The sequence below is a fragment of the Corvus hawaiiensis genome, chromosome Z (assembly GCF_020740725.1).
Source record: "Corvus hawaiiensis isolate bCorHaw1 chromosome Z, bCorHaw1.pri.cur, whole genome shotgun sequence".
Taxonomy (NCBI): domain Eukaryota; kingdom Metazoa; phylum Chordata; class Aves; order Passeriformes; family Corvidae; genus Corvus; species Corvus hawaiiensis.
The window spans coordinates 25,104,266-25,131,216 of NC_063255.1; the positions used below are offsets into that span (position 1 = coordinate 25,104,266).

Consider the following 26,951-nt stretch of genomic DNA (forward strand, 5'->3'; position numbering starts at 1 on the left):
TATTGAAATTTTGCAGCTAGAGAAGAGTACTAAGGAAACGCCAGAGCTTTAACTTGTTGGCTTGTACTGAAATGCCTTTTGATTCTTTTGGGGTTAATATTTATTACTTCATTATTTTAACGTCTTAAAATGTTTGGCATTCTTCTGATACTTCTACAACAAGACGTAATTTCACAAGAAACAACTAACCAACCAACCAACCAACCAAAAAATACTTCCCTGCCCTCCCCCCAACCCCTCGGTTGCAAAGCAGTCCACAGTTAAGGCTGGATTCTGAACGCTTGAGATCAGCTGGATGAGCATTGCTGAGAGCAGAAGGCTCTTAAACACTGTTCCCATCAGAACTTCAGTTTTGCAGCTGTAGCTGGATTCTGTTGTTACTAACAAAGAGCTGTTAACTGAAAAAACAGTAATTGCTTTTCTTTGTTTTATTCTGTTTGCTTTGAAGAACTTCAGAATCTGATGTTACAGTTATAAACATTTTCAATTTCAGAGGGTTGGTGTTTTGGAGAGGACACCTGTGCTTTTTTTTCTTTTTTTCTTTTTTTTTTTTGGGGGGGGGGGTGGGGTACAGTCTGTGTATGTAGTCTTGAGTGCTGGGTTTTTATGGGTGACAGGCTTAGATTAATTTCTTCAGAAACCTACTTGCCTTGTAGCTTTATTATATATGGATTGTACTGAAATTCCATTTAGCACATAATGAATTTCATCTTCGCTGCAGAAGTCACTCAATGGGTTTTGGATTACTCTGTTCTAACGCTGCAAAGTCTAAAGAAGGTAACTTTGAATTTGCAGGAAATACTTCTGCTTTAAAAAAATTAAGGTATGAGCTGTGGAAATAATGGGTGAAGAAAAAGTTAATTTCATTATTAAGTTACAAATATGCTAGCTTTCCAATTTTAACTTTTAAGCATGGATAAATAATTTTAGGATTGTGAAGGAGAAAGGTAAAGCTAGTGTTTAGTTCAGACAGAACTTTGTCATCATATTAACAATAGTGGAATGAAGTTCTGTTTGTAGAGTTTGTGTGAAAATGGTGTTGTCTGTGTACACAATTTTTTTTTTATACACTGGGGTGAATGTCTTACAGAAAATCTTGGTAAAAGTAGAGTAAGATGTTAAAAACCCAGTAAACATACTAACTTTGTAATGAGCATATATGTGCTGAATGACTGTGCCTTCTCCAGCCCTGCACAGAAGCAGTTAAAAGAAACTTGTTGGATTTGATTTGTTACCTGAGTGGTTTTAGTGGTACCTTGCTTTAGGAGCTCAAAGCCTTTGCAAGTACAGGCTGATCCTTCCCTTTTCCATGGGTTGTCACAGTAGTAGGACATTCCCAGCTTTCTTGCTGAGTGTATTTTGGCACCCCCTCAGTGTTTCTGCATCTAGTGGCTGTGTGCTATTAGAGGAGAAAACCAGTACTTTCAAGAAGATAAAGTATGTATCTATTCATTGTGTTTTTAAGGGAGGAGATTTATTCTTCTGTGGTCTCTGTTACTCTCCACAGCAGTCCTTGCCATTTAATTTAATGTTTTTTTCAAGTGCCTGATTTTGCTAATGTGCTTCAACTTCTGTGCTTAACATTTAAAGAGATGCCTATTTGAAGCACAAAAGGACCGATTAAAGGAAGCAGCAAAATCAGTGTGGGTTCTCTGTGACCAGTCAAGTTACCACTGGTGGTAAAACACGTGTTTAATCCATAAGATGACCATTTATGAAGTCAGGCAAACATGTTCAGTCAGGGTCTCTGAGAACTGACTTTGGGCATGAGCTAATATTCTGCAAATAGAGGCTTTCTAGTCTCTGCAGGGTATTCTGTGCTGTTCGAAAGCAGTATCAGGAACAAGCTGTTTGGGAATGGTAAAGCTATTTATCCTACAAGCAAGAGGTTTATGAAAGGTCAACTCTAGCAGAACAGGTGGAAATAAAAAACTGCCTTTGAAGACTTGTGAGAGAAGTCATATTTATTCTGCTAGTTTTGCAGCTACTGGGATTTCAAATTTCAAAAGCAGCTTGATCCCAGTACTCTACAGTCCTAAGTCTGGCCTCAGTCCAGCTGTCTAACAAGGAGACATCATTTAGAAGCAGTCTGCAGAATGTCAGCAAGATTGGGACAAAGCTTTGTTTAGTCCTTGCCTTCAGTCTGGCTCTTCATACAACGGGCTGTTCTTACGACAGCTAAAAAAGCTGTTAAGACCTCAGTACAGGATTTTATTCTCACTTGAGGTCTAGAGTATTTGCTCTGTTTTCTTTAAACCAACTCAGTTTTAGAAATTCCAGGGGAAAAAACCTCCCAAATCTCCAGAACCCCCAAACTGCTGCCCCTACCCCTCCCTGCCCCCCCTCCCCACCCCACCTTGGTAAAATGTATTTTGTCCTTGCACGAGTGCTTTAGTTTGTCTTGAAAACAATTTCATCTTCCAGATCTGTTCCTGGACTTAAGCTTAGTCTCCAGCCGTCTCCATTAGGAGGCTGTCACGGTGTTTGTGGTCCACGTTACTGAAGGATTGCTTTTATATGGATACAGCAGAATACTTCCTGTATACCAAGTCAAATGGTGACTGGAAGCACTGTGCTGTTTTTCACATGATTGTAGTCTGTTTTCTCTGTTTCTCTTGGGACTTGCCTTAGTCAATGATTCCACAGTTTTATAGAATTTTGTGGGGTTTTAGTCCAACTTTGTCTTCCACAGGTCCTCTCAGAGCATCATAACCAAAAAAGGAATAAGCTATGGGGAAAGCCAGGCGGGTGGATATATATGAAAAGCCAGAGAGACATGCTTACTTTAGGATGGAGAAAAAGGTATCCCTTTTGTTAAATACTGTGTCTAGAAAATACACCAGGAATCAACATTCATTAAGGGATTATGTATTTCAAAGTCTGTATATGTTACAGCTGATACACAGTTGGAGGAATGTATTCCAGCTTGAATTTTCTGAACATATTATATTTTTTATTTAGTTAGCAGTCCTGTTCTTACGTAAACAGCAGACACCTGAAGGGTGTTTTAGCTGGAGCTGCTACTGTTTTGAAGTTAGTGAAGTTACTTGGTGTGTTTTGTGTAAGCTATTGCTTTTGTCTTTCCTCATAGGCACTAACAGTCTGGTAAAAGGGACTAAAGTATATATCTCAGGCTTGTTGTTACAGGGCATTACTGTATTTTCTTTCTTAGGAGCTTGTTGTCCAGGTAGATTGTACTGTGGAAAGACTGACTGAACAGTAATTCACTTGAAAATACAAATGTCAAATTTTTTGATCCCTTTGAAAGTTACCATCCAGCTGGCTTCTAAGCATTGAAGTTATTTGTTATCTTTATTATTTTTAATTGATTTTTCTTTATTTTTCATTGAGATTGTTGCAAGTACCATGTTATTTGGGTTATTACCGTACCTCTCTTTAAAGTCAGTAATTTCAAAGTTAGTTACTTCCCTTTTGTGGTGAAAAAAGAAGTAATTGTTAAACTGGGATGTTTTTGCCGTTTGTTTTCTTGGGTTTCTTGGTGGCAATTCTGAAAGATGAACTTCACAAACATACTCTGTTACTTTCTTCCCAGGGGTGATGGGGAGCAGGGGCCCTCATAGGATGCTTTGGTACTTGGTCTTTCTAGCAAATGCATCACCCTGGGTTTATAGCAGAGGAACCACTGGTGACTGTTCCAGCAGAATGAATGACTGGGATTATGGTAAATATTTGGTCTTAGCTCATGTGTGACTGCATCTTCCATTTACAGCAGACAAGGCAGATGGCGTCCTCCTTAACCGCTGTTGGTTAACTTGTGTTAGGAGTTGCTAAGGAGCAACTTTCTATATGTTTTCAAATTTAATTTGGCAAAACCTACAGTTTGAAATTTGTGGATGGGTTGACTCTGTTGGGAGGCATTTGAATGAGAGAAGAATTGTTCCAGTCAGCTCCTTGGTTTTATTTGTATTTATTGTTTGAGGGTGCCACATGCAAGCTGTGGGTGGCTTCTAAAATTATTTAACAGTCCTCTTTGTCTCTGATTGCTGGGGTAGGCTAGAGATTACCTGAAATTGATTGAAGCAACAGGTCATACATGTTCTGATTTGAAGTAAGTAACCTCACAAAATACTTGGGCACCTGGCCTTTCTTGCAAAAAACACACCCCTCAGCTGTGTACCTGCACTCCTTATGCAGTGAACTGGGAGTAGCAAGTGGAGGGTTTCATGATTTTTTAAGTCAGCCTGTTCTGCCAGATGAGTTGTTCTACTGTGCATGGTCCTGAAGTTTCACTCTGTCTGCACTAGAATTTGTTCAAGGAATCACCTTAGCTGTACACTAGCTCAGTAAGGAATATTTCTTTGCAGCACGGCCAGTTTATATTGTGACTTTTTATCTGGCTGTGTGACTTTTAATGTTGGCACAAGATGGTGGAGGGGGGGAGAAACGAGCTTGGGAGTTAGTTGTGATCCCTCTGGTTATGTCTGCTTGATTTTTAAACACACTTCACTCCAAATGATCTGAACTAAGAAATCCCTCTAAAAGTGAATTCATTTCCGGAAGTGTAAAAGGACAGCGGAGGTTTTATTGAGACTCTGGTATCTCAGCTGGTAGAGGAAGGGCATTAACAAGGCTCGTGTTGTGCCTAGTTGAGTGTTGTCCAAAGGATGGGCTTCAAATGGCATTTAAAGGAAAAGTTGTGCTGTGGATACGTGGCTTTTCAAATCCACCTTATTTTTACTGTGAACATTCACATGCATCTTTTAGAATAAATAGTACATATATGGAATTCATCCTAGTGCAGTGACTTTTGCATTATTGACCTGTGTTAATTAACATCACTGTAATGCTTAATTGTAATCAGCACATTCAATATCTCCTTTCTTCTGAGGGTTTTTCTGCAGCAGTATTTTTTATATTTAATAGAAAAGAGCAGTATTTATGTAGTATTAGTGGTTATTCGATGAAATCCCTTACGTAATTTTTGAGGCTAAGTCAGGTGGCAGAGACCAGACCATCTCTGAATGAAACCTGTGCTCGTGGTAGTTCCTGACCAAGTCTGTAGGTTGAATTGTTACTGTGTATTAGCAGTATATTTGAAACTAGCGAACAGCACAAAAGAAAGCACAGAATGGCAGAGATTCTCTTGACAAGCTCCGCTTCTCTCTTGACAGATGGACCTTTGTTTGCCTGCAACAGTTCAGTCTCCAGAGATGAGAGCCTTGGCCACAAAGGGGACACCCGGTCCTCACAGGTTGAGAGATGCAGTTTGTGCTATCAGTAGGGAGTAGGTGATCAGAGCACAAAGTTTAAGCTATTTGTAGTGAGTAGTAGAATATGCATTTGTTGTGTCATCTGGAAAACACATTTCTGTTCTGGGAAGTACCAGTCGGGGGCTGGCTGTCTTGTCCATACCTCGTATGAAACGGGGGAGAGACGCACACACACACACACCATGGTGGGGAGGTGGGGAGGGAACCGTCCCCTGCTCCCCCAGAGGAAGGAGTGGTGGTATAGGCTGCCCACTTAGAATAGTACTGTGAGAGGTAGCCAAGGCAGGACAGAGCTGTGAAGTAAAAGCTCAGATGGCTGAATTATGAATAAAGCACACAGGGTTTTGGGGCTGGCTGGTTGTTAACCCTGTCTTTTATCTGATGATGCTCAGCATTGTGGAACTGGATCAAGTTGCAAGTTAGTTGTGAACAAGCACCTGAACATGCAGAAATTGAAACTAGCAGGGAATTTCAAGTGTGAAATTGTCCCACAGTATGGAAACAGTTTTGGAAGAGTGACAGAAAAAACAGAGAAAGAGTACCCAGGAGAGGGAGCCAGTGAGCTGCTGCTGACTAATGCTGACAAGTGTGAGGTGTTTTCTCTTTCTTGTTTTGTTTTGCTTTCTACACTGAAAATAACACATATAGTGAGACTGTTTGTGCAGATAGGACTGGTAACAAATACCTTAGATGGTAGAGGGAAGAATTTGAGGAGTGCTTGGACTTGTTTTAGTTAGTTGTACTTGAAGATCTTTGTGTAATATTCCTGAAGACAGCCTCAGAATTATTTTCCATTCTTTCTCCCTGAGCTCTTCTAAAAGATGGAAGTAACAGAAAATGGGGAAATGGTTGCTCTTCCCCCTTCAGAAGTCCTACTGCAGATGGGTTCTCTGATAGTCTGGGCAAGGTGTTCAATTGCTTTTAATGCCCTCTGTCTCCAGAGCAGCTATTCCAAAAGCCCACCTTGAGTCCCTTTGGGTCTCTGAAATACCCGCTCCGGAGGAAGTCTATGCCCAAAATGCACGGGGCCTCTGGGCCACTCACAATGAGATGTCTCTTCCACTCATTTCCGGTCAGGCTCACCTCAGCTTCCAACAGGGTCAAATCTTGTGATTCCCCTGTCACCTCAACAATAGAAACAGATTCTGCCCCCACGTGTTGCGATGGGATTACTGTACACTGCGCACCAGTGTCAACCAAGGCCTCGTATTTCTGTGGTTCTGATGTGTCAGGCCAACGAATCCACACAGTCCAAAAGACGCGGTTTTCCCTGGCCTCTACCTGGCTAGAGGCAGGACCCCTCGAGTCCTGGTTATCATTCCCTCCCTGGGCATACGTTCTAGAGGTTCCATCAAGGGGATTGGACATGTCACCTTCCCTTCCATTATGCCTGACAGCTTGGCTACGGGCAACTGGAGCTACTTCCTTTCTGGTGGAACTTCCTCTCTGAGTCTTGCCCTCCTTCAGTTCATGTACCCGTGTTGCCAGGACAGACGTGGGTTTTCCATCCCACCTCGTCATGTTTTCCCCATGAGGTCACACAGGAAGAACCACAGCTCAGCTCTTGGGGTGTACCCTCTCTCCCTAGCTGGGGGACGTCTGCTCCTGGTAACAGGGCCTCTGGTCTGTACCGATGAGATTTGGAGAAGGTTCTCTTCAATCTCTCCTGAGTTTCTGGTGAGTCTCCTCAATCTTGTTTTCCATTTTCTGTAGGCGTTCTGACAGACTTGTTTGCACAGCTGAGATTCTTGCATGTGTTGGGCCATGCACAGTATCTGCATGTGCCCGGAGCTTCCTCACCATAGCAATCATGGTCTCATTCCCCTCATTCCACTTCATCATTGCTAAAGCAGAGGCATGTTCTTGTGGCCCAAGTCGTATGAGTTTTAGCCACATCACTGGTGTACATTTTACCAGGTCTGGACTCTTAATTGTTTGGTCATCTGAGAAAATGATCTTTACCACTGCCAGTTCTCTCAAGCATTGACTCCCTTGTTCTGTGGTCTTTGCTGCACCTGGAGATCTTCCCGGCACAGGTGTCTTTCCTTCACACTTCTTTCTTAAGAGCCGTGTCCACAGACTGAGAGCTTTGGGCCCCCTTGCTATCCCTTGGTCGATACCCGCATCACGTGACAGGGATCCCAAATGCCTCGCTTCAGTATCATCCAGAATTGTCTTATCACCTGTGGCGTCCCAGATGCGCACCAACCAACTTAATACAGAGTCATCAGACCATCAAGTCTAATCCTTTCTTAGGCCGCGAAGGTTTTCTATGGACAAAGACTCAATAATGATTTCTGGTTCTGATTCCTCTGCTGGCTGTGAGGATCCTGGCTCCCCATCATCACCCACTGGGCAAATGGATTTAGTTTTGTGTTTCCTTTTCTGGACAGGAGCAATTGCTCTTGGCTTAGGCTCCCTGTCTGGTTTAGCTGCAGCCTGAGTGACTGGGGTGTCTGCTGATTCATCTTCCTGCCCCTCTGCCTGTACCTGCTGCCCTACAGTATCTGGCAGTGTGCAATAAGCATTAGCCAGGGCCCAGCAGATTGCAGTGAGTTTCTTCTCACTAGACTTGTCATTGCACTTCTCTTTCAGATATTTACCCACCTCAGCTGGGTTCTGAATTTGTTCAGGGGGAAAGCTCCCCCAGGCAACTGGGGCAGAGAATTCATAGGTTTGGCCTATGTCCTCCCATACCCCACACCACTCAGAATTTTCCACACCTGGGGCAGGTGTCTGGTCAGCCTTGCTAGAAATCTCAGCCCTGATTCTAGACAAGCTGCAGACTGTATAGAGGGAACCTACCAGACAAAACACCAGGAAGGTGGTATCTTTAACATCCAGGGAAAAGGGAACATTCTCAAAAGGTGGCGTACCAGATTTGAAGGGGAAGAAGGAGATGAAGGGCTGGGAAACATCATCCCCTACTTTTCCCCTAACCGACTGGGTGTAATTACTAACAAACCCCCAAAGCAGACTACCGAGACTAGGATGGAGAAACAGCAGAGCATATACATTTCAACAGCTCCCAGTACCTCTGTTAACCTTCTATAAACCACTATTACCAAGCACATCAGTAGAGCAATCCTGGTTCATATCCCTGCTCTGTAAAAGTTATATGCCAGGGACAAAAATTACCTCTGTCTGTGGATAGACAAACATGCCTAGGGACCAGAGAGAGATTATTACATCAAACAGCATGGTGGCTACTGACCACTGTACTCCAATACAAAGTGCTTAAAACCAGAATGTAATTATTAACTGGTTTTTTCACTTTCTCAAGCCTCATATAGGGGCCAGATTTTGTCTCAGTTTGAGACACATGTAGGGGGAAACGCTCTGGAAGGAATGTCTCCTCCCCAGAAGTCAGGTTTCAGCACTCCCTCCCCCACCAATATGAAAGGAATTTCTTGGATAAAAGTGAAAAAACCTATTTATTTAACAAGCAGAGTGCCGGCAAGGCACAGGAAACAAATGAGTAATGTCAGATAATAAACTTTCTCGATGTGGAAAAAGCTGGTGGATTCAGAGTTCTTTTCTGTAGCTGGCTCGGCCCCTCCTGAGGTCCGAGGCCAGGATGTGGCATCCCCGCAGCCTGCCTGCTGGTCCACAGGGTCTGATCATCTGGTTCTCGGATCACAGCTAAGCCGAACAGTTCCAGAAGAAGAAGTAGTTCTGGAGGATTTTGGTATGCCGCTGTAGGAAAATTTCTTGGCTCAGCTAAGAGGCTGGCTAAAAACAGGAAGGTGCTCTCTCGGCTCTGCAGTGGTGAGAACAGGGGGGAGTGTGTGAGTACTTGAATACAAACCGCGCTGAAGAATTTGTCCAGCTTCTCTCCCCCCTCTCCTGGACCCAGCTTAAAGCTGCGGGACCCATTTCTGGGCAATAAGCAGATGGTAGGGGAATACAGTATTATCATAAAATCACCCCAAGACAATGGTATGAGGGTCTGGTGTTGGGGTCCCTCCCCCTGCCATGTAGCCCTGGGCGAGGGGCCCTGGAGGGGAGGCACAGGATTTCCCTGCCCCTGCTCAGCCTCGTTCCCCATGGGTTGTTTTGTGTTCCCCGGCGCGGGCAAGGACCCCCGGGTCCCGTGACTGGAACAGTTCCTCGGCAGAGCCCCGGCCACGCGGCTGGAGAAATAAACATCTCTGAAACATCTAGCAAGAATCGGTCCATATATATTTCTTTCCCACGGGCCTCCTTGTTTGATACGTCGTGTTACAGTATCCCCACTGTAACAAATGGTGGAGAATTGCGAGCAGAACTATCCCTAAGCGACTGATGTGTGAGTAAAGAAACTTTGGATTCCTCTTCTTGTTTTTGTTTTGCTATTCCATATCTAAACTATGGAGGAACGGTGGAAAGACTCTTGTCTCTCAGAGCCACATATGGACATTTATCTTAAACTTGAAAAGATTCTTGAACAACGATTTGTAAATTTTAGCTTGATTCAAGCTCAAAAGGGACTGAAACACTTCCTGGCATGGTTGTTTAAGAACTTTTTCTACGTTTCTTGGGATTTAATTCTTACCAAAGACTTTTGGAACACCATTTGGACACAGTTAATTTTTGAGTCAAAATATATGCTGATGGAAGAATATTTTCGTGAATATTATTTAATTACCGAGACTGTTGAACAATGTCAGCTGTGTCTTGGCCAGGGGAAGCCTGGCTCAGGGACAGTGTGACCCAGGCCACGTGCACCGAGTCCTCTCCAAGCAGCAGCGAGACAATTCCAGCCCGCGGGCAGAGCCACGCAAGCTGCAGTGTCGGCAGTAGAGCAAGGTGTGGGAGGAGTGGCGTGACCCGGCGGTGCCCGCCCGGCCCCGCACAGCGTGTGGTGGAGCAAGCCCGACTGAGAGGGCGGCGCGCGGACGGCAGCTGGCGGTGGTGGCGGCGGTGGAGCAGAGACACGTGCTGTAGCAGGGCACGGGGGGGTCATCACTCAGGGGCTCAAACTTCACCTAAATGGATTAATGCAATTAGCAACTTGTTTCACTCTGAAAGGTTCTGCCAGGGAAGTTTGTTTCTTGTCTTTTTTTTTTTTCCTAGCAATGTCAAACATCCCTGCGTTGAAGATAAGGAAGAGAGTTTGGGAGCAGAAAAACTGCAAGCAGCAAATTCACTTTCTTGTTATAGGAACCTACCAAGACATGAGATGGAACTGCATGAACACCAGTGAAACTTAAAGTGTCATTACACTTGCTTGCATTTTCAGTTTGTTAATGTTTGTAATTTGTGTTTTCATTGCAAGTACCTTGCTAGGAAATCAAATATTAGTCAAAGTATTCTGCATATTCTTAAGTCTGATTTTTGTCTGACTTGTTTGGCCTTTTTACTGAAAAAATGTTGTAGCTAAGGTCTTATGGATGTATAATTTGTCTCAACCAATTTTATCCTGAGAGCTGGTATAAGAACTTACACATATTTGAAATCATACAAATATGTACTAACCTTCCCAGTTCTGCCTCAGAAGGCTTCAAAATTATTATCATTTGGCTAAATTTTTCGGATTTACTGATTAGTGAGTTAAAGAGTCTTAAAAAACACAAGCAAAAGTTACATGAGAAATGACTGAATCCCCCTTCATAAATCTGGAGGGGTAGCCATGGACTGCAAATAGGACATGAATAAAATACAAAAAAGCCTTCTACCAGGTCTCAAACTAATGGGCTGTTGAATTTCCTGCCCTATGTCCTAAAAGAGTATTTTAACTTTGCCTCACTTCTCCTATTTATGCCAATCAGTGTAGTGACTACAGCGCATTCTGCAATGCACATGCTTCTCCCTTGCAGGTGCAGAATGTGATGAGAGCAATTTGCTCACTGAATTTCAAAAGAAAAAAGCTACTTGAGATGATACAACTAAGTTTAAAAGGGAATTAATTTCATTTCTAATCGCACCAATAATAAAGCCACAGTTTCTATTTTGTGTCAAGATTAAATTACAAGAGTGCTGTAACCTGTCTCCTGAAAAGCATAGTCCTGATGTAAGGATATGTTTGCATGAGAACATTTTGTGGGAAAATGTTTTGTGTGTTAAATTTTGGATCATAAAAACTAATCTTTCATACTGCATAGAATTATCCAGCAGAGTAGGAATATTACCAATGAAATTCTTCTAACTATATGTGAATGCAGTTAAGCAGAAAACACACATCCTCGACAAATCCATTCACATTTATTCCAGGATGCAAAGTTAATAAATTATCCTACAAGAGCTAGAAATCCTCTTGAAACTCAGCTGATTGAGACATGTTAATACATGGACCTGTCGAGGATACACTTCTGTGGAATTTAAAAATGAAGACCCGCTGTACAATTCTGTAATTAATTTCAAAACATATTGAACGAACATCTAAGAGATACAATATTGTGATATCCCTCACACCCACTACGCATTAAAAAACACTGATTCCTGGGATTCATGGGGTGGGGGCACTGACTAATAAGAACTGGGGTTAATAATTACAACTGAATTCATATTTTGAACTACTGAACTGTAGGTACAAAAATGCTGTTAGTGAGGATCTTCTTGTTATTTTTCTAAGTCCGTGAGAGATTTTTTCCTCTCACAGAAGAGGTAGCAGGGAATGTAAACAACCAAGCCACCTGCAACCTTGGAAAGTCTTGTTTATGGTATAGTAGAAAATATTTTGATAATGGATGTTTTAGGATTTTGGCCAATCGCCCCCAAGGGGTGGTTGGTCCTTTGTCCAATTAGACTATGAAGAAAAAAGTCTATAAAAGAGTGTGTAAAATAATTAAATAAATCAATCTTGCTGCACAATTCCTGCCTGCTGGATCTTCTCCTCCTCCTCCTCCCTATAGCTGCGGGACACGGTGATATACCGTAGGAACCAGGCCTGCGGTAATACTGAACACTGTATGATTACTTATGTCATTGCTTCTGCTGTTTCTATCTTTTCTCCTATAATCTTTCTTCATCACCCCTGTGGACAGCGGAGAGAAACAATGGACTCTACACAATTCAATGTGAATCAAGCAGAAGCCATTTTATTGATGAACTACTCTCCTTAATACACAGTTTTTGCTTTCCCTACATGCAATCATGCGTATTTATTACTGGTTAAGGCCTATTTTCACACGCTACTTTATGCTTTATGATTGGTTTTTGTATGTGTGTCACATCATCCGTTGTGTATGTCACAACTGTCCTTCAGCTTGCATTTTCTTATCCTTTTCTTCCTTTTTCTCAGGATTATGCTACACTGCTTGTTCCTCGTTCGCATCCTCCCCAATGCTGCTTGTTCCTTTCACACAACCTCCCCATGGACTCTTCCTTTGTGTACATGCTCAAGTCCTTCTGTCTTACGTGCTCTGGGTTTTTATCTTTTGGCTGGTTCACAATACGTCCATTTTCTAGTAAAAACATGGTTTGCACAGTGGACAACCCATAAACTGAAGAAGATCGCTAGGAAAGAGACAATGTTTGAGTCACGGGGTGGATGTCAGAGACTGAAAGAGTTCATGCCTCAAACACTGATAGAGTTTTGCCCATTACAACAAGAACTGTATAAAGAAGCTACAGCCAAAGAAGCCTCTCTGGAGATACCTGACTTTGGGCTGTAAGTTAAATCACTAAGATAAAGGGAAATCCATTCTTTAATCATCTCAGGCCTTGGAAAAAACACACGAGGCCGAAGGAGAGGAATGCATCCACAAGAGAGCCAAAAGCAGCAGAGACTCTTCCATGGCTAAGTTTGGGGTGGGGGAGACCACAGCCCACAGAAGCCAGGTTTACACAGACTCCCCCTGAAGCGAAGGGGGGGTGGGAATAAGTGATTTATATTTAAAACAATATGTGGCCAGGATACTGTCTCTTGTGAAATCTCATTGACAGGAAGCTCAGCTAGCACAGACCCTGCCTTTGGACTTTGCTGTTCATAACATCCAAGCAGGAGATTGGGTCCTGGTTAAGGAGTAGAAAGAAGTACCACTGGTGGCTAAGTAACGTGGACCTTTCCAAGTGTTACTGACCACAGAAAAAGCCGCCAAGACAGCTGAACGCAGGTGGACCCATTGCACTCGGGTCAAGGTCTCTGATACCCCGGAGATTTGGACATTTCAGCTGGAGGAGAAGGACAGAAGGCCACAACTGACACTCCACAGGAGTGGACTGGAGCAGCAGCCAGTGCGTTGACATTGGGGAAGCCCCGTGTGCCTACCCACAGACTGTCTGCTAGAATAGTCTGTATGGGCATCCTCTCGGATCTCCAGTCATTGGCAGGCTAATCCTCACCATCACTGCTTTCTTTATGTTAAGCTGTCTCTGTGCCCTCACTCACCCCAGGTGGTGCAGAAGACAACGTGAGAATTAGATTAAAATACTAGATTACACCATTAGAATGTTTCTCTTAATAATCTTACCTATATATTGTCAGTTACGTTTGGGCCAGAGGTGGGAAAATAGTTTTCTTAGTCCTAGGAGAAGAAGTAGCAAAAACCTTTAGCCTTAGCAATTGTTGGGTCTGCGGAAGGCCAGGAAGATGTGAAGACTGGCCATGAATGGCATCGCAGGTTACCTGCAAACTGGTCAGGGATATGTTGTGTAGGGTATATCAGACCGTTGTTCTTTTTGCTACCACAAGTTCAGGAAAATCAGTTAGGAATCAAAGTATATGATGATCTAATTAGAGAAAAACAATCAGTTGATGCATCCCTGGCTGGAGGGAGTACCCAAAAATGGGGAAAAGATGAATGGCCACCTGAGTGAAACATACAACACTATGGACCCCTAATGAATCCACTTGGAACTGTGGAATGAATTCATATCAGGTGCCAGAGAACCTATTTATTATTTACATCTGATAATTAGGTTACAAGATGTCTTTGAAATAATAACCACCCAACAACTACAGCTCTCGACCTTCCTGCTGACCAATCCACTCAGATGAAAAATGCGGTATTTCAACATTGGATGGTATTAGATTATCTGTTAGCAGAAAAAATGAAGAGTGTACAGAAAATTAAATTACTCAAACTGCTGTTTCCAAATAGATGACAATGGAAAAGTAGTGAAGCAAATAACAAAGGGAGTAAGAAAGTTAACTTGTGTACCAGTCCAAACGTGGAAAGGATGGGAATGGGACGTGTTTTGTGGTTACCTGGTGGACTATGGGTTAAACAAATGCTTTTTTTCCTCTCATGTGCTGTAGCAACCCTAATCTTTTTACCATGCATGATCCCTTGCTTAGTGCAACTTACTGAGCATGTGATCAAGGGGATGCAGGTAGTAGCCATGCCTACAGATCCAGAAATGGCTAAGAAAGGACAGAAAATGATCTCACTGCAAATAACTGCAAAACCAAAAAAGATCCAAGAACAGAAATTTAAGTCAATGATAGCTGAAGTTTGTAAAGACAATTATTGAAAATTAAGAGGAGGGATTGAAAGGGATGAGAGAAATTTGTCTTTACAAACAAACTGTGGGTCTGCTAGATAAGACCAGGTACTGAGAGATGAAAGAAGCAGTGGGAAGAACCGTAAATTCCATAGGAATTCCACTGATTGACACAAGGAAAAGAAAAGGGGGGGTATACATTAGAAGGGCGTCTGTATTAGGTGATTCAGGAAGTCTGTACCTCTGAAGTACCTCAGCCAATGGGGAAAGAGAGAGGGAAATGTGGCTGGGAAATTAGGATAAATGGAGGCTGCGTCCTCTAACAATCTGAGAGACCCCAGGGGAATGCTCCATGGCCTCTCCCTTTATTTGAATAAAATTACAGGACTCCTGTCTCCTTTTTGGACATAAACCTCTGGTGTTTGTGGATGAATTTTCCTGACAGCCACAAGGATGTGGCAGAGGCATTCCCTCCTCGGCAGGGGAGAGCTGACCCAAAGAACAGTTGGGAAGGAATCTGCTATCGTACCAGGGCTTAGCTGAGAAGTGTGTTTCCTGGTAGGCCCGGAAACTTCTCTGTCTATGCCACAGGGGGAAGAATTGGTCAAATATTCTTTTCATAAGTGGGAAAGATGAATGGTGAATGTGTGTATGTGTATATGGGGACACCCAGGAGAGTTTGCTGAATGTGTGAGATGGGTTTGAAAAGCACGAGTTTCTGATTACTCCTAGTTGTGATTGTGGTTTGCTGGGAGGGGATTTGACAGCTGGAGTTGGTGTTGTGGGGAGTAATGGGGAGGCTAACACTGTTGTGAATGCTGGAGTGAACCCAGAGGTGTGGGCAGTCCCAGGGAAGTATGGAAAACTGGATATGGAGCCTCTCCACATTGCTCTGAGGTGACCTGGATAGCTGGTGTCCAAACAGCAATACCCTCTTTCAAGGGACAGGAGGAAGGGAGGGAGGCAGAAAGGCAGGAAGCCAGGGAGGCAGAAAGGCAGGAAGGCAGGCAGGCAGGCAGGAAGGAGTTGCAGCCTGTTGCTGAGCTAAAGGTGGGTCTTTTGGAACTGTGTATGTCCCCTATAACACTCCTATCCTGACAGTTACGGTGCAGGACCCGAGAATAGTAGGTGAAACTATTAAACCCAAGCACTCCATGGTACCAGCAACAGTGGAGATACTATAACACGATGTATCAAATAAGGAGGCCCGTGGGAAAGAAATATATATGGACAGATCCTTGCTAGATGTTTCAGAGATGTTTATTTCTCCAGCAGCATGGCCGGAGCTCTGCCCAGGAACTGTTCCAGTCACGGGACCCGAGGGTCCTTGCCCACGCAGGGGAACACAAACCAACCAGTGGGAACGAGGCTGAGCAGGGGCAGGGAAACCCCGTGTCTGTGCCCTCAGGGCCCCTCTCCCAGGGCTACATGGCAGGGGGGAGGGACCCCAACATTTCACCCGTTTATTTTTAACAGAAGAGATTTAAAACTTAACGTTGAAAACTGGATAAACATAACAAGAACAGTTTTAAATTAAACAAGCCACCATCCTGAGTCTTTAAATGTCCAAACAGATTCTGTGGAACATCTTAGGGCTGACAGAAGGGATACAGGACTCTCCAGGCATGCTTTGTGGGGAAACTGAGGCAGGAGAGGGTTTAATTTCTTCCTTCCCCTTTTTCATCCCCCACTCAGCATTGGAAAGGGATTTTTGGGGAAACAATTGGCAAAAGCATGGTTTTGTGAGGGAAACCATGGATGGAAAAATGGAATGGGAACACACTGGGGGTAATAGGACATAGGGTAAAAGGGAAAGGTGGGATTAGGAAAGGGAGACTGTAGGGGGGGCTTACAATGGAGATATTGTCTAACATGACTACGATTTTTAGCATATATACTGCCTTTTACAGAAACACCATCAGGCCCAGTGACCTCTGATGCTTGTCACCCTTTTCTACCTCGTATAATTTTGAATTCCACCACCTCTCCATCTCCCAAGCTTGGGATGCATTTTTCAGGGTTATTCTTTTTAATAGCAGTTCTATGCACGAATATGTCTTGCTGGTTGTCACACCTTGTTATAAAACCATAATTTTGCTTAACATTATACCATTTTACTATTCCTAAAACCTTAGCTATGGTGATATTTCCCTTTTTCTGAGTGGCTGCTGTTTTCTGTCTTGCTGTGCGGTTTTGCTTTCTCTTTCGCTTTCGGTCGCTCCCGTGTTGGAATTGTCGGGGCTGCTCGTGCCTGTGCACTCTTCCTGGGGTCTCATTCGGGGCCGCACAGGCCGGGCTGGGCCGCACTGCTCAGTTCTCCGTGCGTCGCCTCCTCTGCTCGCAGCTGTGCTGCCACTGCCAGGCAGTTTGCCTTATCAGTTTGCTCTATTTGTTCCAGTGATTATCGAGTTTGGCAGCAAGCAATGCCACTGCCTAAAGCCTTTTTTGATAACCAATCACTTTTTTGGTAATCAATCATCTTTTTAGGAACCAATTGCTCTGTATCCCAATTTTTTTGTACCAAGTCTACCCCAGGGGGAGAGAGACGACTAACAAAGTAACCAAGGAAGGACAACAAAACATCTTCTTTGCACTGACCACCTGGGACAGGCATTTTCCCCTAAAGTTAAGCCTGCATAGGGACAACACCATCCCCATACAGCAGCAGCTACAGAATTGGCCTCAGGATTAGAATCTGCCAATTCCAGTTCTCCACAACAAACCACAGATTTTTTGGGGGGGGGGGGGGGGGCGGGGGAGGAGAGTGGTGTTCCCCACAAGACAGGAGCTGCAGAATTGGTTTCAGGACTTGAACCTGCCAAATCTGGCTCTTTAACCCCCAAATCAACCCCAAATCAGTTTAACCAACCTCCACAACTTCCTCAGAGAAAGTTGCATCAGAATACCCAAGAGTTTGGGTCCCCACAAAAAAGAGACCTCAACCTCCACAGCTAGGTGGTAGTCTCTTGGTTTGTTATCCTGGCCCTACAAATGTACCAGAAAAATCCCTTGCCTTGCTGTGGATATAAATTGCATTGAACACTGAGATGGCTCCGTTCAGAAAAGCAAACGGAACAGTACCGAGGCTTCCTCATGAAGGAAATTTACAGTCACTGTACAAACACTCTTGTCTGTTCCATCTAAGCAAACACCCAGATTCCTGTACATTGCGGTGAAAAAAGTTCCTGCAGACTTCAGAACATTCGGAAAACATGTATTTATTGAACAAATTCCTGTATTTTTTCAACTCTGTTTCTGCTATGCAGGACATTTCTGAAGTTGAGTGGGGGTGAAGAAGTCAGCTTTAGCTACATGAGGGTGCTGTTTGCGCACTAGAGAAATTTGCAGAGAGTGTAGATAAACTTCACATACCAGTACCATAGTCACGAATGATCCTTAAATAATCTATGTGCTGAGAGTTACTAACTCCTAGGAGTGCTATATAGGTGTATATCTATATGGGTATATATGTATGTATCTGTACATAGGTGGGTATATATGAATATAGACATATATATGTGTATATATATAGGTGAATGTATATATTGGCCATTAACCGTTACAGCCCTTCAAGAGAAGGAGATACAGAAGGGAGGGGCACCCCACTCCTGAGGTACTCTGCTGTGTCCAGCACAGTTGTGTCACGGACTGTGGGGCTGTGCAGGGCATGGGCCAGGCTCTCTGTCTCTGCTGCTTTGCCTCTGGCTGCCCTTGCCCCATCCATGCTTCCCTTCCTGCTTCTGCTGCTCTTCTGGCTCTTCCAAGGGTCTCTGGACCACAAGTACAGCCTTCTTAACTACCTCAGTGTGGAGGTAGTCATTTGCATCCAGGAATACCAGAGCATCATCTGGGTGACTGTGCACGGTATGTCCTGGGCTATCTGTCTCTTCTGCTGAGGCTGGGATGTCCTGGGCTGTGTCCAGGAGAACCGGGCCATCAGCTCTAGGGCTCTGCAGGACATGTGCCATGCTCTCTGGCTCTGCAGCTCCAGCTTCTGCTCCCATCTCTTCATCTATACTTTGTTCCTGCAGCCACAATTCTTCTAGCTCCTTGAAACGTCTCTGGATCACAGGAATGGCATTTTTAAGAGCCTTGATCCTGATGTACTGAGCTGCATTTGGGAAGACCAGAGCATCAGTTCTGGGACTGCTGGTCTCACGTGCTTGCCTCTCTGCCCCTGCTGCATCCAGCACATCCGTGGCATCAGCTGTCAGGTGTTTCGTCTTCTTCTTCTTCATCTCTCCTGTGCTGGATGTAGCGGTGGAGGTCAAGGGTGGAGCCCTCAGTCCTTTCCAGACAAGGCTCTGCCACCTCCGTTGAGCCAGGGTCTTGATGACTGTAGGCGCAGGAAGGCTTTGAGCACGTCCTGCAGGTCTTTCTGCTCCTGTTGATTCCTCTGGGCTCAGTTCCTCATCCTGTGGCTCCTCTGGGTATTCAAAGGGTTTCTGGACCATAAGCACGGCCTTTTTAACAACCTCTGTCCGGATATAGTCATTTGCATCCAGGAATACCGGAGCATCATCTGTGTGCGACTCTGCTCGGTATGTCCTGGGCCCTCTGTCCCTTCTGCTGGGGCTGGGATGTACTGGGCTGTACCCAGGAGAACTGGGCCATCAGCTCTGGGGCTGTGCAGGACATGTGCCGGGCTCTCTGTTCTCCTCTGGCTTTTGGTCTCGGCTCTTTGTGTACACTTTGTTCCGGCTCCCACAGTTCCTCTAGCACTTCAAAGGGTCTCTGGACCACAAGAATAGCCTTTTTAACAGCTTCTGTCCAGATGTAGTCAGCTGCATTCAGGAAAGAAGGAACATGAGCTGTGGGACTGTGGGTCTCACGTGCTTGCCTCTCTGCCCCTGCTGCAGTGGGTGTTACTGCTGATGACACAGCCCTACTGTTTTCCATGTCCTGCTCTTCCACCATCTGCTGGCTGGATGCTTGCAGCTCAAGTGTAGCCTTGTCCTGGCCATCTCTCCTGATACACTCAACTGTGTCCAGCACATGTGTGGCATCAGCTGTCAGGTGCTTTGTCATCTTCTTCTTTTTCTTCCTCTCTCCTGTGCCGGAGGTGGTGGTGGAGCCTAAGTGCAGAGCCCTCAGTGCTTTCCAGACAAGGCTCCACCATCTCTGTTGAACCGTGTTGATGAGTGTAGGTGCAGGAAGGCTTTGGGTGCGTCCTGCAGGTTCTTCTACTTCTGTTGATTCCTCTGAGCTTAGTTCTGGTTTGTCTGGGTATTCGAAGGGTTTCTGGACCATAAGCACGGCCTTTTTAACAATCTCTGTCCGGATATAGTCATTTGCATCCAGGAATACCGGAGCATCATCTGTGCGACTCTGCTCAGTATGTCCTGGCCTCTCTGTCCCTTCTGCTGGGGCTGTTACCCTCATCCCCTTAGCAGTGCCTTGTTCCAGGCCCCTCTTGCTCCGTGAGCTCCTCAGATCCCTGGATCACAATTACAGCTTTGTGCAGGAGCTCATCTCTGATGTACTGGGCTGTGTCCTGGACAGCCAGGCCATCAGCTGTGGGGCTGTGCGGCGCATGTGCCGGGCTCACTGCCCCTGCTGCTCCGGCTGTTACTGCCTGTGTTGCATCCATGCTGTGTTCCAGGTGCCTTTGCTCTTCTATCTGCTTGTTGGGTCTCTCGGTCACAACTGCAGCCTTGCTCAGGACCTCACTGCTGAAATACTGGGCTGTGTCCAACTGATCCAGTGCACGGCCTGTGGGCTGCTGCTGTTCCTGCTTCCCTGTCTTGTGCATTGCAGTGAAGACCATGTGCAGAGCCCTTGGGGCACTCTTGAAGGCGGACGTCCGTCTCTCTCGAGCCAGGGCATTGATGACTGTGGGGGAAGGAGATCTGAAGGCAGGTCCTGCAGGTGTTCCTGCTTCTGTTGGTTCCTTCATGCTCAGTTCCAGGTCTGGCTCTGCTTCTTCCAGCTGCCGGCCAGGACCCTGTTTCACAGGGTGGTCCTTGTCCAGGCCCTCAGCCCTGATGGACTGGGCCGGCTCTGGCAGAGCTTCTTTGCAGCCTGCTGGCTGCTCCCTCTTTTGCTCTCCTTTGCCTTGGGCAGCAGTTGAGGCTCTCCACAGAATGCTCAGAGCCTTCCTGCGCCACGTCTGGTTCCCTTCAACCAGGGTGTCCAGGAAGGTAGAGAAAGGGATGGTGTAGGTGAGGGCCTGGCCTGCATCTGGGCGAGCTGCTGCCTGCTCCCCCACCTGAGAGGGCTCTTCCTGAGCTGCTGGGGTGACAGTGACTGTGCTACCTTCTCCTTCATGGTCTTCACCTGAGAGACATTCCTTGTCCTCAGATCCTCATGCTGTGGTAGTTGCTACTGTTCCCTCATCCATGTGGCAGCTGGGGCCTTCCTTGGGACCAGGGTGGAAGCCCCTGTTGTCCTGCAGGCCCAAGGAATTGAGCCGGTGGTGGACAGGAGATGACCCAATATCATCTGTCCCTTGGCACAGTTCTGTGTCTATTGCATCTTCCCATTCCTCTTCCTCGTATAGTGTCGCGATAGAGGGAAAACCCAGACGCTCAATATGAGCGATCAGCAGGAATTCGATTTATTGATTGTACCAAAGCTTCTTATATACTATCAATAATAGGCTCATGCATATTCGTAAAGGCGCATTCTAAGTGGTTCACGTCGTCTAAGCCGATCTCTAACCCCTCCTTTAGTTCCCCTTTCTGTGGTCAGCAGTTCTCCTTTTTCTCTGTCCTTCTAACCACAGATGTCCATTGTTTTGCTGCCAAAACCTATCCTTGCTAACTCTGCAAATAAACCCATAGCTCAGCAATAAGACTCAATGGTGGTTCAGTTATTGAGCAAGATACATGTGATATTCTGTAACTTCAGTTGTTACACATGATGCGTAGTGCAGTGTTCTGTGAGACCTTGCTCAGCTAACTACAAGGGTCTATGTGCCCGTTCTCACGTAGCCAGCTCCTCAGATCAGTAAGCTGCAAAAAATCTATATGCCCTTTCTCACGTAACCAATCCTTCACAATTCCCCCATTTTTATTAGTTTGAGCGAGCAAAACTCTCTGAGTTAACTGTTCTACGCGTTTGGCTAAGCAAGAAAACATAACGCGAGCTCCAAGCAATAGCAAAAGTATAATGCCGACTGTGAGGAACGAGACAACTCTTAGAAAAATTAAAATAATTTATTAAAACAGAAAAAAATTGAAAAATTATAAAAATCAGGAAAATATCAAAATTTGGGATCCTAGTGGCTCTAGAGGTATTCCCCGGGAACGCAGGGATTAGAGATCTTTTGGCTTTTACAGCACTGGACCTCCGGTGGAAAACTTGCAGTGCTGGGCTGACTTTTAGCTAACCCAAAAGTTGGAGAAAAATTATTGAAGGCTCCTAAATAGGAGTAAGGCTTAAGTGCCCAGCACTGGCGCCCACCACAGCTAAATCTGCAGTGGTCTGCACCTGCTCTGAGGCTGACTCACTATTTTATAGTTCCTTTGCTCCGCCCCAGTCCGCCCACAGACCGCCCATGGCACACCCCTTTGGTCCTAAGTGATTGGTGCTTTCCTTTTGACAGATTATCTCTGTCTACCAATAGCTCGTCGTTGTCAGGGGGGTAGTAGCAGCTGGAGTAAGAGTAGTAACATGTCCTCATTAAGATTCAGGTTGCCATGGAGCTTACTTACAGACCAACGGCTAAAGGTCTAAAACTGGCTGTTGGCTGTTAGGAACTGGGGTTTGGAGCTGGTTCTGAGCAAAGTAGAAACCCTTAAAATAAATATTAAAATACATCCAACACATCTTAAAACATTTGCAAAAGTATACAGAGAACATGAGAAAAACAACTCTTTTTAAAGTTGGAAGGGGAATTTTAACTGGGACACTTTTAACTAGGGGATTTTAACTGGAACTGGTGCAGATAAACTGCTTTGAACAAGTGAGAACACTAATAACAGAACTTGATATTTGTACCTGGACTGATGGGTGAACATTAACACTCAATTAAAGTTGTGTAACCCAAAATTAACTAATCAAAACACTTAACATGCAAAGACCAAGCTAATTAGGGAGTTCATGTATGACACCGACCCATCTGAGACCTTCCTTTATGAGGCTTACGGCCCAAACTCTGAGTCCCCCAAAAGTTCCCTGGAACCATCCATCGAAAGGACTGTCTTGAACTGTGAGCTTTTTGGTATGTTCAGTGAGCCACTGGAGCTGAGAGTGTATGGATTGACTGTGATCTGATAAGTTAAAGCGGCACATTCCTTCTACATTTTTGCATCTATGACCTTGTGCTAACAGTAAAAAATCAATGGCTGCACGATTTTGCACTAAAGCGTGGCGCAAGCTATCCACGTCTGCAATAAGCTCACCTACCAGGTGTGAGGTGACATTTGCTTGCTTGCCTGTCCAACATGCCAACCTTCTAAGCTGAGTGAGGGCACATGCTGATGCAGCTCCTGGGACTAGAAGAGAAGCAAAAAAGACAGCAGGAGTTTTCCATAGTTGTACATAGTCTCTGCAATTAGGATCCAACGGAAGAATGCTCCGTTGTGATCGCTTGTGTGTAATATTTAGTAGCTGCTGAATGCTAGGGGCAAACATTGTTAGTTTCCTAAAATAGCACGGTCCTCCCAGTGGTTTAGAAGGCACTCCTGGCCATACTCTGTCCCCACAAATGAGGAAAGTTCCTGAGGGAAAAGCCCTGGATTCTTGTGGAGGATTATCAACTGGCCATACTGAGCCATTGCAGTACACCGTGATGTTAAAGTACCATGAGGTGGTAGGGCTCAGCCATGTACTGTCTTTGTTTTGCCTTTGGGGGCTGACACTGCTGTCAAAGTGACTGCCTCTAAACGTAAGACAATAGGGACTAGGCTGAGAGCCTAAGAGATCTAGCTCTTGTGGCTCAAACATAGATGTATTAAGGCCTAAGGCAATTGCTCGTGCTTGGGCAGCTAGAGGGTTTTTCTTTATTTTAAGGTCATTGCAGATGTTGAAAGTGGAGAGGTGAGTATCGAGATAGTTATCAGTGAGGGTGGAATGGCTTGCATTACAAAAGGTTGAGAGTGCAGTTTCTGGCTCTGAATAGCTAAGGGTGTATTTTTTGAGGCTACTAGTTTCTGCTAACGGAACCCCAATAAGGCAGGTACAGAAGGGATCAGAAGGTGTTGCTAAGGATAAGCAAAAAGAATCTTGGCCTGTTTGGTTAGCCCAGGTAATCCACATGTTCTTTCAGTGGTCTATATAGCTAACGTGGTGTGGATCGGTAGCGTGCACGGTTGTCAGCAATGCTACAAGCATTAAAGCGCTGACACATGCGTTCCCACTTATAAGCACGCACCATCCATTGGCGTGGTATCTTAAGGCCATCTCTGCAAACTTCACGCACTATTGCGGATTCAAGCTGTAAGTGAACGCAATAAACCTCGTGGGTAATTCGTCAGCAAAACTCAGCAATAGCCTGCTGTTCAGCTGACTCATAAAGAGTAAGACCTTGAAAAATTGGTAAACCAGTTTCTCGCTCTAAAGCTCTCTGTAACGTGTCACGTCGCCAAGCTTCTTCACAATGAATACACCATGCTCCCCCTAACAGGAGTGTTTGATGTACCCACTACTTTTGACCACAGCCTGCACACCGAAGCAGGGACCATACAAAATGCCCTGGTCTCTCGCAAACGTAACAGATTTGACACTGAAGTCTCCTGGGACGATACTGCTCAAGGGTGTCCACAAGCTCTTCTGCTTCCTCCCAGGATTCAAAGTGCCTAAATCGGGCAGGCATGATGTTCGCAAGAAGCGCGAGCACTGGATCAGCTACTAGATGTAGCCGAAACAGGCTCAGCTCTGGAAGGTGGTATCTTGGAGGCTCCAGGCTTGCGTGGTGTCGGTTTGACCCAGCGGCTGGGTATCCACTGTGGACCCAGTAGGGGAGTGTGGGATTCCCGTGGTGTGACTGATGTTCCATGTTTGCAGGAACATTTGGACGGTCTTGCTAACATAAGCAGGTCCATTGTCAGTCTTGATGGCTTTCGGGACTCCCATCACTGCAAAGCAGCTAGTTAAATGTCTGCGCACGTCTCTAGCCTTTTCGCCTGGCTGTGGTGTAGCCCAAACGAAATGACTATAGGTATCAATGGAGATGTGGAGATATTTCAGGCGGCCTAAAGCTGGAACATGCGTAACGTCCATCTGCCAAAGTTCATTACCTTTAAGTCCTCTGGGATTAACTCCACAGCCTATCCCAATTCCACTATTATGGAAACTGCACACCGGACAGGCCTTGACAATTGCTTGTGCTTCAGCTATGGAAATGCCGTAACTTCGTGCAAGTCCTTTAGCATTCTGATGGAAGGTGGCATGGGCCTCTCTCGCCTGTTGGTGAACCGGCAGTGGGGGCTGGATGATTCCTGCCATTAGCTGATCAGCCCGGTCATTTCCTTCCCCTAGGCCGTCTGTGCTCATGTGGCTCCTAATATGTAGCACTGCATATGCTTCAGTTCGTTTAGTGCCTCTGCGTCCCCTTGGGGCGGATCTCACTCAGCCCGGTCAGCTCTGGACGCAGTCGGCTGCGGGGGCCAGCCTCCGGACTCCGGGAGACCAGAAGTCTGGCTCGTGGGTCCTTCCACAGGACCGCTGTGATGGAGGCAGGCGGTGGAGGGAGGAGGCAGACTCAGATCTGGGTGGAATCTGGAAGTTTATTGAGCCCTTGGACACGAGGTCCCATCTCCCAGGAATGCCCAGGTCTGAGCGAGCTCAGAAGGCACTTGCAGGAGGTTTTATGGGAGGGTGGTAACAAGGGAGGGATCAAAGGAATAACCAACCAGAGGAGGGAAGGGTGTGGTGAACAGGATGAAAGGCGCATAAGGGAACCAATCATGGGAGAGGAAGGGAGGGATCTTTTTCCCTTAGCCAATCACACAACGCCCCAGCCAGAGCTTTCTAGAAGCCTGGGAGGGGTACCAGCATGATTGGCAAGGGCCAGGGAGAAGACAAAGGAGGGAAGTAGGGTAATTGACAGAGAACTGGGAGGATACAAACTGGGTAAATACAAAAGTACAAAACCTGAGGGGAGACCCGGACTAAACCAAACAAAAACACACTCCCACAGTTTAGCAATCGCTATTTGCATGCTTATAAGGAGTGCTACCAATCTCTGATTTTTGATGTCACGCAGTGTTGCATCTTCAATGCGATTCGCAACCCCTACTACATATAGAGTCTGATACAATATTGAGGCGAGTGTCCTTCCATTGAGCCAAGGCCCAAGCGACAGCATAGAGTTCTAATGTTTGTAATGAATCCTCTGGTGTTGCTTTTAGAATCTGGTGCTTCCAGGTGTTATCATCTTTCCACGTAATTGCTGCTTTCCGTGACCTTCTTCCGGCATCAGTGAATACGGTGAGCGCATTGTCCAACAGTTTTTGAGCTCTTTTTGGTTTAGAAATCCACCCATGATTAGACATCCATGCTAGTGTAGGTGTTGGTAGTGGCTTTGCTACCAAATTAGGTCCTCCGCTCAAGACGGCTCGCTGTAGCTCCGGTGAGTTAAGCAGGAACCATTCTAGATCCATGGGCGATATAGGTATCCAGATCGTCCCTGGATCCGTTCCATCCACCTGCAAAATTCTGATGTGCGCTTTTTGAATTAGATCTGCTAAAGTTGCCACTTTTTCTTGTATTGTCCTTCTGGGCTGCAATGGTGGTGCAATCCATTCTAGGACCCTGATATCCTTTGGTGGCTCCCCTGTTTTTATTAATTTGCACTGGGTAATAGCAGCAAGCAGATATATTGGGCTGCAAATGATTGTAATGTCCAAGGGCAATGCAGGATCACGTCTTGTAGTAAGGCTTGTAGTGATCTCCTCTGCAATAGTCTGTAACACAGCCTTCTGTTCGAGTGTCAGCGTAACAGATTGTGCAGGGTTGGTGCCCTTCAAAAGTGGACCAAGCTCATTTAGCAGTTCATTAGGAATGCCAGCTACGGGGCGAAGCCACTGCAGATCTCCCGTAAGTTTCTGCGCATCATGCAGGGTACGGATATCTGTATGAATGGTGAGTTTTTGTGGTTGGATAGTACTGTCAGTGATTTTCCAACCTAGATAAGTCCACGGAGCTGAGGTTTGAATTTTTTTGGAGGCTATATGTAGGCCCCGATCATTCAATGTCCTGTGCAGCGTGTCCTTCTGCTGCGCGGTGAACGGATTTTCTTGCGCTAACAGAATGTCATCCATATAATGGTAAATGATGGTATCCGGAAACATTTTTCGAATAGGTTGCAGTGCTGAATCAACATAAAGTTGGCAAAGGGTAGGTGAGTTACGCATACCCTGAGGAAGCACTGTCCATTCAAAGCGTTGAGCAGGTGCTTCTCTGTTAATG

General features: G+C 45.4%; 1 protein-coding gene and 1 long non-coding RNA gene across 2 annotated transcripts in view; one reads left to right on the forward strand and one right to left on the reverse strand.

The window, feature by feature from the left end:
- Positions 1-26,951, reverse strand: part of LOC125319531 (ras GTPase-activating-like protein IQGAP2) — a 343,446-nt gene that overhangs the window by 182,664 nt on the left and 133,831 nt on the right.
- Positions 1-26,951, forward strand: part of LOC125319532 — a 34,714-nt gene that overhangs the window by 3,772 nt on the left and 3,991 nt on the right. The gene's annotated exons all lie outside the window — the stretch shown is intronic.